Source organism: Mustela nivalis (genome assembly GCF_964662115.1).
Source record: "Mustela nivalis genome assembly, chromosome: 9".
In the NCBI taxonomy this organism is placed as follows: Eukaryota; Metazoa; Chordata; class Mammalia; order Carnivora; family Mustelidae; genus Mustela; species Mustela nivalis.
In genome coordinates, this window is record NC_139028.1 from 37,472,626 (window position 1) to 37,487,008 (window position 14,383).

The window sequence follows — 14,383 nt, forward strand, 5'->3', positions numbered from 1 at the left end:
TTAGTTCCATTTTTATTTTTGGGGGGAGTGCCTCAGAAAAGCCTTCTATAATGGCTGTACCAATTTACATTCCTACAGTGTACACAGCTTCTCTTTTTTCCACATGCTTGCCAACTATTTTTCTTTTACCTTTTGGATGATAGCTATTTAAACAGGTGTGAGGTGATATCATATTGTGGTTTTTATTTACATTTTCCTGATGATTAGTGATGTTGAGTATCTTCTCATGTACCTGTTGGCCATTTGTATGTCTTCTTTGGAAAAATGTTTATTCAGCTCTTCTGCCTATTTATTAATCATATATATATATATACACATATATATATATACACATATATATATGCATGCTACATATATATATATATGCTATTCATACATATATATATTTGCTATTCAGTTCTATGAGATGATTTCCTTAGGTATTTGTGATGTTAACCCCTTATCAGGTTAATGTTTTACAAATATTTTATCCAATTCATATACATAACAAGAGGAAAGCTAGAAAGTTCATAAATGTACAGAAATTAAGTAGCACTCTTAAACAACCAATAGGTGAAGAAAGAATCAAAAGAAAAATTTATATAAATATTTAAACAACAACAAAAACCCAACACACTATTTTTCCCTCTTAGGACTTTAAATATGCACTTCCATTATCTTTGGACTTGCATTGTTTCTAATGGCAATCTGTAAACATTTTAATGTTTTCTTCCTTTATAGAATGAGGTATTTTTTTTTTGTGCCCTGCTTTTTTTAAGATTTTCTATTTATCACTTTTCTTCAGCAACTGGACTATAATGCAACATAGAGTGGTTTCCATGGATATAGTGGATATATCCATTATGATATATGCAATCATATGATTATATATGATTATATATCTATTGGATTATGTATCTTTGAGTATTGTCTAGTTTCTTGATATTTTCCATATGTCATTGCCCTGCAAATTCCAACAGCTTGTGTCTCTGGCTTCCAATTGCTTCTTACTTCTGTGAAACAGCTGTGCCCCACTGGGATTCCCTCTCCCTGTGCCATGGTAGGAAGGGGACTCCAGAGAAAATATCTCCTCTCAGACATCATAATTCTGTACTGTGTGTTGTCTAACTTGGGAAAAACTGTTATTTCACACATGTTGTTCAGTTTCCCCATTGTGTAGACAGGAGATCAAGTCTGGTACCACTTAACTCTCATAGGGCCAGAAGTGAGGCTTCTTTTGTCATTTTCATTTAAAGTTTCATCTGTTAGCCACACATGTGTACCTTTACAAGTCTCTCTTCTGTGTATGACTATAAACTTGTGATGTGCACATAAAGCAAATTAAATCTAGTATTTAAAAGATTGATTTTAAATTAAGTTAAACTGTAGCACTGTGTTTTGTATATCATTTGGCTTGTATCTGGTAGTTTGTGTTGCTCAGAGATCCCATTAAATGATCCCCTTTCCCTGTCATACTACATGCCCAGTCTCCACTTGGTCCCATCTTTGCACATTGGGACCCCTCCACTAGAAGGTGTTCTTTCCTCAGTATTAGTGGGAACATGAACTCCCACCCCAACATATGGCATTAAAATGACTTAGGCTTAAGTTGCCCCTTGTCCTCACTGACCCCAATTCCTTTAGGAGAAGCCTCAGTCTGACTTCTGTCATCTTTTGGTTGGTACTCAAGATCAGCATGAAGGGAAGAGATGGCTTATCCTCATGATGGACTGATGTGATGTGAGCAGATTTAGGGGTGGTGTTGATATACACTGGTATATTAGACAAGTGTAGTTTCTGGCCCTGTGAAGGTTAGAGTCTAAAATACAGTTCACATGAATGAAAACTACTTTAATATCCTTTGTCAATAAAAATTTCCATTGTTTGGATTAGTAAATTTCATTTTCCCCTTTTAGAAATGTACTTGTGTATTACAAGAGCAGTTGGTATAATCCGCAAAATCACCCAAAATATTGTGATAGTGTATGCTCAAATAGGCCCTTAATAGTGACTTAACACATCATTGATTCTTAGAGCACATCCCTGGTGTATCTCTGGAAACAGAGATAAAACCATTAAATTACAAAACCTCAAAGGAATACAGACTAACTGCACCAAGGAATCCTGAGCACTTTCCAAGGACTACCATAAACTCCAAGAACCATTGTATCCATCATGCTTCTGCTCTGTGTCACCATCTCATAAGTCATTTACACAGTGAAGCCATACTGATTTGGTAGTCAATCATCCACTCCCCAGAAGACCATTTGACTTTTTCCCACTGTTACCAATGTTACTTTAGAACAACCAGTTTTCTGTGAAGCCAATATAATTTCAATTTTTAATGGACAAGGAGTTTTTAATATTTACCACTTTGGGTCTAAAGTGATACAAACCCAATCACCTTGGAGCAAAATTGTTTTATTTTTGTCTTTTGAACAGTTTAGCATGAATGTATAATGTACAGCTATCATCTATCAGAGAGAAATAGGAGCAGTCCACCTTATTTTTGTTGCTCAAAAATAAGGTGGCCTCTTTCTTTGATCCTGAAAACCAAATGTTTTCTTAAGGTGCTGCACAGAAGGCTAAAGCAAGAAACTAACAAGTTTATGGAGAAATATGGTATTTTCTTGAAGAATAACTGTGTTTTTCAAGTTTTTCTCTACATTTTAACAATCACCCCCTGGTGGCTAATATATCTTCCCTTCTCCTAATGCTCTCCTGCACCTTTTCTTGTCCTTTTTCTCACTGAGTAGAACCAAACTGGCTGATGTCTGTATGTAAGAATTCTACAACTGAGCAGAGTTTTCACATTAGGCATTTTTCCTTTCAGAATACCATTCTTCAGTATTAGCTTGCCATTATCAGATTTCCTCTTCTCGTTTTGCTAAGGAAGACAAGCTGCAGTCATTGATGAAATTGATTGTCTCCCTCCCACCCTCACTCCCACCTTTCTCCCCTCCCTATCTTTATGTCATGACCTAAGTTAGGAAATGGATGGTACAATTCATTTATCATTTTTAATCTCTCCTTGTTTATTCTAGAGTGAAATTATTTTCCAGGTAGTATTCAGGCAAGACTTCCTCCTCTTGTTGGATAATTTACAATATTTGTGAAGAGGATGCTAATTTTGCTTACCTGTTATCAGAGTTGTATTTAGAGTTTTGTCAAACATCGGTTCCTATATTGTCTCCCGTCACTCATACAAGCCCATGCTCCATTATCCATTCTTCATGGATGTTTTTCTTGGGTGGATGATCAGTGAACCTAACAGCTTCTCTGAGATAAACATGTAACTTCAAAGGTATAGAGCAAGGAGAAAATGCAAGGTCTTGGGTACAGTATAGACAATCCCAGACTACTGTGATGTCTCCAAGTAGTCTGTTAATCTAAAATTTTCTTAGAAATAAAGGGTAAGAATGTCTTAAAGGTCAGTTAAGGAGTAGGTCATATCAAGAGCTCTTGGGTCATGTGTAATTCCATAGAACCTCCAGGTAAAGGTTGAGTATCTAGTGAGGCAGATGTACTTTATCTGGCTATCCCATTTGATAAGAACTTAACATGGAACTCATCATGACTAACATTTAGAGCAAGATTTAGGGGAAGGTCTAATAAAATATTGTAATAAGATGTGACAGAAGACCAAATGAGAGAAAAAGGCAGAAAGCAAGGTTAATGGTGGAAAAATGGAAGGCAAGAAGTCCCCTGCCTTGTTCTGGTTCTAAAAATAAAGGCCTAGGGTGCCTGGGTGGCTCAAGAGTTAAGTGACTGCCTTCCACTCAGGTCATGATCTTAGGGTCCTGAGATCAAGCTCCACATCTGGCTCCCTGCTCAGTGAGGAGCCGGCTTCTCTCTTTCCCTCTGCCTTCTACTTGTGCTTGTTCTCTCTCTTTAGTGCTCTCTCTCTCTCCCTCTCTCAAATAAACAAATAAAATCTTTAAAAAATAAAGTAAAATTAAATAAAAAATACAGGTCTCTGGATTCCTAACAAGGTCTGAAATAAATTTACATTAGAATATCATATTTAATATTGTTATGTAAAATGCTCCATTTCATTAAAGCTTGGATTTTTTAAAAACAGAAATTATTTTGACAGAGACAAGTTGCAAAGTTTCCAGCCATTGATGAGGGGAGAGGCAGAATGCATTTAAATATTCAATATTTTTAAGGATATCAATTTCTCTCTTCTTTAATTATAGAGTTTTAATTACCAGTTTAAGTATGCCCTATGTACATTTTTTCTCCTTTTTTTAAAAAAGATTTTGATTATTTATTTGACAGAGATTACAGGTAGGCAGAGAGGCAGGTGGTGGGGGCAGCGGGTAGGAGCAGGCTTCCTGCTGAGTAGCGAGCCCCATAAGGGACTTGATCCCAGGACCTTGAGATCATGACCTGAGCTGAGGACAGAGGCTTAACCCACTGAGCCACCCAGGTGCATTTTTTTTCTCCTTCCTGATGTGGAAGAAAAGTCAGAAGATAACTATAAGAACTAAAGTTATAGAGAGCTGCTCTAAGTCAGGAACTTTGAGGTTTCTGACACCAAGCTATTCCAAAACCATGGAGCTGAAGTTACAGGAGGTATTTAGTACCTTGGGAGACTTCACAGCGAGTTTTAAGAAAAATGTTGAGGAAGGAAGATTGGATAGGGGAGCACTGTAGCCAAAGCTTGGTCTTAAAGCTATATTAAGTGGTGACTGATAGACTAATAACAAGAATGTACTGAGTTCTTATTACCTGGCAATCTCTGTGTTCTTATATCCATTATTCATTGGCTTATCACTGACTCCAGGAAATGCATCTGTTATTGGCACCACTTTAGCAGATGAGAAAACAAAGTCTTTTGAGGGCAAGTAAAATTTTTAAGGTCACAGAGGTATGCATAGTGGGACTGACATTGGGAACCCAGGGACCATATTACTAACCACCGTGACAAGCTGTCTTTCATGACAAAAACTTGGAAAAAGAACAAGAGAGGATGCATTAGATTTGTTATATTTAAATCTGTCTTTAAATCATACCATCTTAAAGAAAGTGCTGGCTTTGCATTCTTTAATATTTTATTTCAGATTTTTGAATCAATATTTGTGATATTAGTTTATAATTTTCCTTCTCTTCTATGTTTATGAGGTTTATATCAACATTATACCTGCTTCATAAATAATATAAATATTTACTTCATTTTCATTGGTTGGAACAATTTATTTAGGATTGGAACTATCAATTACTTGAAGGTATGGTGGAATTCATCTATAAAAACATTGGGCCTGTTGCTTGTGTGTATGTGTTTGGAGGGGGGAAAAATAACTTTCTATATTTATTTTATTAAAATTAATCTGTTTAAACTTTCTCTGTTGGGATAATTTTGCAGAACCTGTAATTTCCTGAGAAATTATTTATTTCACTTTTGCTTTTGTAGTGGTATACAAATAGTCAATTTTAAGATTTCCTCTGTCACTTTTATATATATATACATACATATATATACATACATGCATATATATGTATGTATACATACATACATATACATACACACACATACATAGACACACACACATCCTTCTATTCTTTTCCAATGGTCAATGGTTTATTTGTTGATTGATTAATTAGAGCTGATTTCTTTCTGTTTTTTTTTATATCATTTGTTTCTGATTTTGTGCTCAAACCTTTTTCTCTTTTAACTTATGTAAAAATTACTTTTTTGTCATTTTTCTAGATTTTTAATTTGAGAAAGTCCAAGAATGTGAGAAGAGACTGGGATTTGTTTCTGGTGTGAAAAGCTTAGTAGAAGAAATGACTATAGGACTGATAAGTGTAAGAATGCCTAATACATAGATTATTTATTAAATAATTTATTTAGTTAGTTCATTAACTTGGCTATGTTGTAACCTTCTCAAATTCTCAGTAAAATTCTCTTCATATTGTGTTGTGTATTGGTGTTTTGGAAAGAACAAGTTAAATGCTACATTGAGGATATTAAGTTCCATATTCAGTATGTTAGAGAGTAGAGGGAAGCAAATAAATTAAAATGATAGGCATGGGGCACTGGGTGTGGTGCAAAAATAATGAATACTGTTATGCTGAAAATAAATAAAAAATAAATTTTAAAAAATGATAGGCAAATTTTAGAGAGGAAGCATTCTGAAGAAAGAAGAAACCAGAGAGGGAAAAAAATCATGGGAATTCACAAAAGTGTTGAGAGCTGATTATTGGACTTTGCACAGTAATTAAGATAGAAGATGGCAGGATTTTTGCTTGATTTTTAAAAGTATTTGGTGACCTCATGGAGACACCTTGGTTACTAGGTTCTGCCTTGCACAAACCCTTCATTGCCTCCAAAATTGGAAGTATTATTTATATTTCTATATTCATGGCACTGAAATTAAGATTCCATAAAGAATCTAATCCTGGCAATCTTGTCACCAATTCCACATTGTCCTTAAAAACGTCTGAGCTATCTCCTGCCAACTACATGAGACCAAGGGACACTGTAAACTACTTCAGATATTGTAATTTATCAGTACTTCTTAGGAAATCCCATATAACTGGGAGTTTAACAGAGGCTCTTTGGTAATAGCAAACTAGAAAAGTACTGGTGTAATTTTCTTCCAATTACTCACATCTCAGTTCAGGTATTAAAAAAAGGGAAACTGACTTCTACCTCTCTGAGCCTCTATATAATTTTTCTACTTACCAGTGCCCTGTTTTATCCTTCTCACTATTAGTTCCCATTAAATTATCCTATACCCCTGAGTGGTAAATAGAAATCAAGACCTGGACCATCAGAGGGGTTAATTGCACTTATCCTAACAAGCATCACCCACTGTACTCCCTGATGCTTCCTCTTGGTTCCAATTCTTAGGCATGAGTCATTCCAGAAGATTTTCCAAAGGCACTGCCAGAAAGGTAAGCAGGATAGTGCTTGGTTCCAAAAGCTTGATGATTCCCAATGCTTCCTGCAATAAATCATTGCTCAGTATCTCAATGAGCCTGCTACTATACAGGTCATCTCCATTTCTGACTACCTCAAGTCAAGCCATGGAACCCCTAAAACCCTCTGCCAAAGGAGCTCTTGATAGGCATTGCTCCACACCCATTTTCCTGGACCATCCATAATCCTCCCAAACACATTTTCATACTTATCCCTCTCCTGATTTGCAACCAAAACATATCCATCCCATCTCTGGATATACTCTCAAGGTCATTCCTTCCTTGTTTGTATGCACAGGAAAGTGTATTTACCCTGAATTCTACTTTAATTCCTAGTGATGTTTATCTAGTGTCTAGGTATTGCAGTTGGTGAACAATTTTTCTTTAGCCACAAATCCAAGTTGACCTCAAATTTGTTCTTTCTTTTCACTAGGAATAATTTAGTTGCATTTTAGAAATAAAGTCTGTTTTATAAGAATCCAGAATCTCAAATTGTAGTTCTAGCTCAACCATTGATGTGGAGTGTGATTCTGATTGTCTTTAAAATGAACATTAAAACCTCATGGGGGAAACCTGGGTTGCTCAGTGCATTAACCCTCTACCTTTGGCTCAGGTCATGATCTCAGGGTCCTGGGATCGAGTCCCACATCAGGCTCTCTGCTCAGCAGGGAGCCTGCTTCCCCCTGTCTCTCTGCCAGCCTCTCTGTCTACTTGTGATCTCTTTCTGTCAAATAAATAAAACTCCAGTTTAAAAAAAAAAAAACAAACTCATGGGTACCAACATCTGCTCCCTCTGTGCTATCTCCCCATCAGCAGGACATTCCATGTGATCCTCATGCTAAATGGCATTGTTCCCCCAAGAACTTAGACCCAGGACAAAGTCAAGGGTGATAGAGATGCAGGATGGGTGTGTCCTGGTCCTCTTTCTTCACTGTAACAGCTGTTCACACTAAGCCAGACAGGACCTCAGAGCAGTTGAAGTAAGAATAATAAGTCTACTCTGCTGCGGTACCAGCAAATGCTAGGCAAAGGCTTACCCAGTGGAACACTGCACAGGACCAGCAGAGGTAGGGTGTGCTTGAATACACTATTCTAATGGTAGGAGCAAGTGGGTTCCTGTAGAAACTATGCTATGGTCCATTATTCACCACTCATCATCTTCCTTTATTAGTAGAGAAACAGTCACTTCTGAGCAAGAATATATGAGGTTCTCCAGAGATTAAGATACTGTAACCACAACACTGGCCAGATATTCGCTGTTGAAATCTTTTTTTTTTTTTTTTTTTTTTTAACTTTTTATTTTTTATAAACATATATTTTTATCCCCAGGGGTACAGGTCTGTGAATCACCAGGTTTACACACTTCACAGCACTCACCAAAGCACATACCCTCCCCAATGTCCATAATCCCACCCCCTTCTCCCAAATCCCCTCCCCCCAGCAACCCTCAGTTTGTTTTGTGAGATTAAGAGTCACTTGTGGTTTGTCTCCCTCCCAATCCCATCTTGTTTCATTTATTCTTCTCCTACCCACTTAAGCCTCCATGTTGCATCACCACTTCCTCATATCAGGGAGATCATATGATAGTTGTCTTTCTCTGCTTGACTTATTTCGCTAAGCTGTTGAAATCTTACCCATGCTTCAAGGCTGAGCTCAGGAAATTGGTCATGACTACTCATTGATTGCACCTTTCTTTGAATTCTTATATTGTTTATTCTATAATGCATTTATTTTCATATAAATTGTAGTCTGATTTTGGGTTATTTAAATGCTTGATGGATTAATTAATTTTGTTTCATTCTCTAGACCAGGACAGGTATCTTACGTTATCCCTTAGCACTCCTTTCTCTTCCCATACACATACTTCTTAGCAGAATGATAATGATTAGGCAATGTTTAGTGAGTGCATATTGAACTATGCTAAGTTGAATAATTGATTGTCCATTGTGACCACTGAGTAAAGTGGTGAGAAGTTGCATCCTTCTTGGGAAAATCAGTCAGTTCACTGGAACACTTCTCAGTGGAGGTGCTGTGGCCTCTAAACTTGATCATGTGAAAAAGACAGCACTGACCTTTGCTATTAAGGGGGTCTGGTCTTCAGTATGCCACAAAGGCTTCAATATGTCTCCTGTTTGACTGCTTTTTAAAAGTCCCCTGCCTAACTACTGGGGAAATATGAGTGACTGCATTTTCTCCTCCAGTCCCAGGAACTAAAAGACTTACTCTTGCAGATTTTGGTTTCTATTATAAAGCAGTTTGGGGGGAAGGAGCACCTGAGTGGCTCAGTTGGCTAAGCCTCTGCCTTGGACACAGGTCATAATTGCCAGGTCCTGGGATAGAGCCCCATGTCAGGCTTCTGCTGAGTGGGGAGTCAGTTTCTCCTGTCCCTATTGCTCTGACCCTCCACACTGCTTGTGTGCTCTCTCCTTCTCTCTGTCAAATAAGTAAATAAATAAAATCTTAAAAATATAAAGCAACTTTGATGTTGTCAACATATTATTGGTACAAGGATAAACAATTTGATTAAAGAATAAAACAGTCAAAAAAGAGATGTGTGAGTATGTGAGTACCTAATTTATGATAAAGATATCACTCAACGTGGTGGAGGAAAGAATAGGCTTTTCAATACACAGTGCTAGTGATATAGGACACATAGGCAGAAGAATAATTATTAAATTTTCTTACCTACTGACAAGCCCTTAAAACAGGCAGAGTGACCTCCACCTTAAGGCTTTGCTAAGGGCAAAGGACAATCCTAGCCTGACCAACCCCCTACCCCCAACCAGAATCCTGTAAGTTTACTTTAGCAATTCCTTTAGGAAACTTTATCTCTAAATCTCCAAGATAGTGTCGAGAATCATTCCCAAGCATATGGCCCACTGAGATACATCTAAAGAGTCTCATGAGAAGGTTTTATTACTGGTAATGAATAACCTTTTCCCCAGAAATAGCTAGCCCCTCAAGATCCTAGAAACCTTGCTTCCAAAATTCCTTAGAGACTTACATCATCCCTAATCCCCTCCCCAACTTACTAGTATATAATAGACCACTCCTCACATCCCTGGGGCAGCTCTTCCTGCCCATGGGTCCTGTCCCTGTGCTTTAATAAACCACCATTTTGCACCAAACATGTCTCAAGAATTCTTTTTTGGTCATCGGCTTTGGACCACACCCCACCAAACTTCACCTATGTTCTAGAACTTCATCACTAGGACAATTAGTTTTACAACAGAAAGTCCTATATGTGGTCTGCAGTGACCTGGTGAAATAATTTGCCAAACAATGCTGAGATATGTTTAGAATACAGGAAATTTTCATAAGATGGGTCTCAAAGGATAGTGAGGTGCAACCTTGGCAGGTCTTACTTACAAGGCTAGGTGTCCCTAGAATCTTTAGAAAAAAGACCTGGGCTGTCCTTGCTGGGTTTTCTTCTCTAGTTTTTTGATTCTCAAGTTTGTCCCAGACAAGATTACTACCAATTCTCATGGAGGTTTTTGGTTTGTTTGTTTGTTTTCTCTTTCCATATCAACCATTATGTAGGTGTTTGGTGATATTTAATATATTTTTCTCTGATGGCTAGAGAGTATACTTTCTATTGTCTATCAGCAATTGAGCATTTTCTTATGAAGAGCCTTTTCATTACTTTTGCCTATTTAAGGGTCATCTGTGTTTCCTCTAATTAATATTCTAGATATAAGCTTTCTTTCAGATATGAGTATTGCAGAGCTGGGTTATCTTTTCATACTCTTAATGGATAAACAGAAGTTATTAATTATAATATAATTTAAATTGACACATTTTTTGCTTGTTTTCTTTTTTAAAAAATCTTGTGTAGTCTTTGGGAAATCTTTCTCTATTTTAAGATCATGAAGATATTCTCTTAATGAGGGAACAGAAGGCTGGCTGAGGACAAAGCAAAAGCTGACACCCAGCAAACTTCTCTCACCCCCACTCCTGGGTGGGACATATGTAACATTCTTTAGGACTCTCCCAACTGTCTTAATAGCTTGATAAAAAGAGCAGAAGGACCTTGGCAATGGCAAGGCCTCTGGTATCCAGTATCTTGTAGATCCTCTTTAGCATATGAGAGTTCTACTGAAAACTCCCTTTTCCTTACTTTCCCCCACTCCCATGGTATATAACCTACCACCTCTCACAACCGCAGGGCAGTAGCTCTTCCTGCCCATGGTCCCATCCCAGTGTCTTAATAAACCACCATTTTGCACCAAAGCTGTCTCAAGAATTATTTCTTGGTCATTGGCTCTGGATCTCACGCCACCAAACCTCATGTATACTCTAGAACTTCATCACTCTTATGTATGCCTCTTAAGTGCTTTATTGTCTGGTTTTCAGATTGAGTCTGCAATCTACTCAAAATGGGCATTTCGTTGTTGTCATGGTTTATGGTGAAAGGTAAGGATCAGGTTTACCTGACAGTATGGAGTTGTCTCCGACTTGCAGGCAAGGTCTCCACATAGATGTCTGATTGTAAAAGAATATTATTTTCTCTATTGTATTGAGTGATGCTTATATCATAAATTAAGTGATCATATACACACACATCTCATTCTGGATTCAATTTTTTTTCCATTGGTCAGAATATGTATCCTTATACCACCAATTTACTGCCTAAAAAAGTATTGCTTTACAATAGATCTGATCTACAAGCGTTATTTGTTTTTGCTCTTTAAAATTACCTTGATTATTCTTTGTCCTTTGTATTTCCATATGTATTTTAGAAATGGCTTCCCAGTTTTACAACCACACATGCACACAAATGCTGGAGGTTTGAGTGGGATTGTATTGAATGTATAGATGACTATGGAATGATGGTCCTGGCTTTGTGCTTCCCTGTCTCATATAAACTTTAGAAAAACCAATTTAAAGCAAGAGCACTGTATTACATTTATTTATAGGCCCATTAGTATGGTAGGACTGTGAGGTCATTGAGACAAACAGACAAAACAAAAACAAAAACAAAACACAATATGTCTTTGAACCAGTGCATGCTGATTGTCACGTGGCTGCCGAAGGCACTGATGGCTTCTAACTTTTTCTAACTTTTGTCCTTTTATTGCCTTCATTTGGCAAGCCATTAAGGGTATATGGAGATTGTATGGTTTCAATGGGAACACTGAACTCGACCCCCCAAAGCAGGCCTCCCCAAACGATTTCAGAACCCCCAATGGAAATATTTAATTGTTACCTTCAAGCCATTTAAAGGCAGTTTATGGAAAAGAAGAAAATCTCAGCCCAGGCATCAAGGAACAAGACATAGTACAATTTTCTATTAAGAGGGGCAGCAGAAAGAAACTTAACAGCCCATACATACTCTTTCTTGCAAATGACCTTCTGAGCTATACTCTCTGCTTTGCCAGATTGTTGCTTTTCCTCTGTTAGACTGCCAGGTTGCTTGGCCACAGAGATGAAGTGCATTTGGAGCATCATGCAGGCCAAAAAGGAGCTCATGGTAATGGAGGTAGAGGAGGACCCTGTAGTCATACACCTTTATCCCTAAGGTCTTCCCCCTTGCAAGAGAGGTGACAAAATGCTCTAACAGTCAGATTCACCCTCCACTCTCACCTGTCTGCAGAAAGTTCTCACAGTGAAAAATGATTTGCACAAGTTATCTCTGTAGGGCACACAGTGGGTGGGCCAGAAATAGACAAATCTAAGGCATAATATTTCCCCCCAACTTTAATCTATTATACATGCTGTACCACATACCTATCCTTCTATCTTCATATTCTATTCACCTATCAAGTTACTCTACTGTTGTTTTTCAAAACTAATTGTAGACACTGAGAAAATGGCCTTCTGGCAAGATAAAGTAGCAGGGATTGACTTTCCCTCCTGAGTAAAACAATGAAAAAGTGGACAAACATGAAATAAAGATTTTTAAGACTCTATATAGAAGGCAGCATGGAATAATGACATCTGGGATACATAAAACAAGGAGAAGAGCTCTACAGTAGACCTGGTTACTATCCAAGGATGTTCTCAGGCTGCAATGCAAAATGACAGAAATCAGGCAGAGAGACTGGCTAAACCCCTGCATTGAGGAGATGGAGCTGCCAGTCTGGGGAGACCAAGACAGAGTTCACAGAACTGAATGTTAGAGATAATACAGATATCCAGAGGTGAAACCCCAGAGATCTGCAAAGGGTCTACCTTGGGGACTTAGCTGAACACTACTCAGTGCATATGAGAAAACTATTCAAGATCACTAAAAGATCACCCCCAACCAAAACAAAAAGATAACAGTGTCCAAAACTCACAGAAAGCAAGGAATATTAATTAGTCTTACCAGTCAGACTAGAAAACTTCACTATTTATTCATAATGCATTGGGTACACAGAGGGGTCTTACCTCCATAGTTGGGAATACTCAGACCTACACTCAGAAATTATGCCATTCCACCCAACAAATTTTAAAAGCAAAGCCTAGAAAGAACAAAATGTGTTCAAGTAACTTGTAAGCCAGAACAAAGCTCAGATTATGTTTGGAATAGAAAACTAACACTCTAATAAAATATTAAATTCAATAAAATATTAAATTCAATAAAAATTACTGTGCATGAAAAAGCACTAATATTATCCATAAAAATGAAAAAAAAATGAAGACTAACCTGAAAGTGTAGTTATGGAAGTTTACCAGAAATAACAAAATAAACAGGGCTAAGATTATTATGCAGATTTAAATCTTTGTCCTCCCATTGATAAAAGTTTCTAAAATTTAATTATCCTTCTTATCCTGAGAGATAGGACGATACCTTTACAAGTAGAGATTTCCCTTATAATTGTAAATTTTCGTTATGAAAGGGTAACTTTTACTCAGTTTTCAGAGCATCTCCTATATCTGCTCTTTCTTAAAAATAAGAAGCTCAAGATAATCCTTAGTCAAAAAGACATATTTTGGAGGAGCAAATTATGTTCACCTTCAACAGGAGGAAGGCATGGATGTCTTCTCTCACTACACCTATTCAACATAATGCTGGAAGACTACATAATGAAATAAGACAAAAAATAAAAAATAAAAGAAAGAAAAGGGAAGGGAATTGGGAAGGAAGAAATAAAACTCTCTGTTCACGTTTGACATGATCATCTATACAGAAAATCATTAAGACTTGACAAAACATTCTAAGGATAAGCAATTATAGCAAGGTTTTGGGATAGAAGGTTAATATACAAAAGTCAACTGTTTCCCTATATACTAAGCATGAGCAACTGGGATTTGAAATTACAAACATCATTTACATTAATCAAAAAAATTAAATACTTAGGTATAAACATTTTATATATATTATATATGTAAAATTATATATATCAAAAAATTAAATACTTAGGTATAAAGGTATATATTATATATTATATATGAACATTATATATGTGCATATATATGTACAATATTTTATTCTATTTGAATAAAACTATAAAATACTCATGAAAAAAATCAATGATCTCAATGAAGAGAAGAT